Genomic DNA, 1,848 nt, shown 5'->3' on the forward strand with positions numbered 1-1,848 from the left:
TAAGAATGAATAAATTGTATACATTCAATAAACAGTCATGCTATTTTAAGCCTGAGACTATGAAAGTGTATAGGTATCTCTCTGTTCCCTCCCCCCCCCCCAAGTCTTCACAGCACCAGAGGAAGAAAAAAACCCAAACCTTAATGTTCCATTAACACACTAACACTCACCAACCTTCTAGAGCATGCTATTTAATAATACTAGTTGAGAAAGCAGTGTAAAGGCTCAGTAAAAGCCAGTGAAAACCATCTGGTATCATGTGTTTCATTTCAGGCTGGGGGTTGGTTTTGCCCCTCCTTTTCTTTTCAAATAAACATAAGCCGTTATGCAATCCTCTGTAAAATCTGAAAGAATTCCCCCCCACACCTCTTAACCTGCTCACGTAGACCCTGCGAAGCAAGAATAGGGAAATGGCTTGTCAGCAGCATCTACTGCAAGATTCAAAGCTGTCAACGTTGAAGACACACACTTTCCACCTTGTAGCACACGCCCAGGTGGAAGAATTTCACCCGGGTAGAAGAGCTTGTACGCAGGATTGAATAAATACTTGCAGCCGCTGCTGATGGGGGGGTGGTGGGCTGGGTGTATTTGTTTTCGAGCAAATTCTGGGATTGCAGGTTAATGCGTGGGATTTTGGACTCGTCCCGGTTTCCAGCCTGGACCACTGACTGTACTTGGCTCGATACCTGCGGGTGTTACACTGCAGCCCCCGAACAGCCTCCCACACCTGACGCCGGTTTTCAGGGAGGACACCATCTCGGAGACTAAGCCCCTTCGGCTGACGCTTGGGCATTTAAAATGAAAAAAAAAAAAAAAAAAAAGGGGCGAATCGTCTTTACCCATCGATCTCCATAAAAGGGGACCGCTGGCTCTGCAGGAGAGCGCGAAGCAGCAGCCGCAGCGGCTGAGCCTTTGTTGTCGCCTCTCGATAAACACCACGACATTTTGCAAGGGGGGGGGGGGGCGCAAGGTGGATCTCCCCCCCCCCAGCTCCTCAGGCAGAGCCGGGCTTCCCAGCCGCCCTGAGGCAGCACCGCCCGTCCACCCACCCGCCGGTGCAGCGCCGGCAGGACCCGGGGATGGGGGGGGGGGAGGGCAGCCCACCCCCCTCACACACAGGGTACGGCCGCGCGTCCCCTCCCCGGGGGCGGCGGGCGATGCGGCTGCTGCCGGGGCCCATCCCGAAGGGACGGGCAAGGGAGAGCGGCTCTCCCCGGCCCTCCCTTCCCCGGGGCCTCTGGCAGAAGAGAAAAGGGGGGGACGGGACGACAGCGAGGGGTTAATCCTAAGGAGGAAAGCCGCCGCCGCGCCCGTCAGCCCCTCGCCTCACGTTAACGGCCAGGGCGGGGAGGCGCCAGCCCCCTCACCTTGCGCTTTCCTTCGCCGAATAGAAATCCATTAGCCAGCGCGCTAAAAAGGAGGGAAACCCACACACGCACACCTTAAAAAGAGGGTCTCGCCCCGCGAGAGGCGCCCACTCACCGCCGAGCTCCGGAGGGGCGGCCGGTCAGCCGCCAAAACCCAACCTGTCCCTCGCCCGCGTCTCCCGCCGCTCTCGGCAGCCCCTGTCAAGCCGGCGGCGGCTCTCACGGCAGGCACCGCCCTCGCTGCCCGGGCATTGGCCAGCGGCCGGCGCCGCCCCCAGGCCATAGGCCGGGCGGGCTGTCCGGCAGGCGGCCACTCCCGCCCCTCCCTCAGCGGAGCCTGAGGTAATGAGTTAGCGCGGGGGGGGGCCGCTGCCGCCGTTGCTGCCTTAAATGGCCGGTTACGGCCGGCGGTGCTTCTGCCCGCCAGCAGGTGGGAAGGGGCAGGGGCAGGTGGAGGAGGCTCCGGGGGGCGACGCGGGGA

At 60.1% G+C, this 1,848-nt stretch overlaps 1 protein-coding gene across 1 annotated transcript in view; it reads right to left on the reverse strand.

Moving 5' to 3' along the window:
• Positions 1 to 1,545, reverse strand: part of TPPP (tubulin polymerization promoting protein) — a 68,470-nt gene extending 66,925 nt beyond the window's left edge. The window contains exon 1 of the mRNA XM_010576867.1: positions 1,483 to 1,545. The gene's annotated coding sequence lies outside the window, so the exon portion shown is untranslated. The remainder of the gene's footprint in view (positions 1 to 1,482) is intronic.
• Positions 1,546 to 1,848: the final 303 nt, after the last annotated feature.

The sequence above is a fragment of the Haliaeetus leucocephalus genome, unplaced genomic scaffold (genome assembly GCF_000737465.1).
Source record: "Haliaeetus leucocephalus isolate CR32 unplaced genomic scaffold, Haliaeetus_leucocephalus-4.0 Scaffold41, whole genome shotgun sequence".
NCBI lineage: Eukaryota > Metazoa > Chordata > Aves > Accipitriformes > Accipitridae > Haliaeetus > Haliaeetus leucocephalus.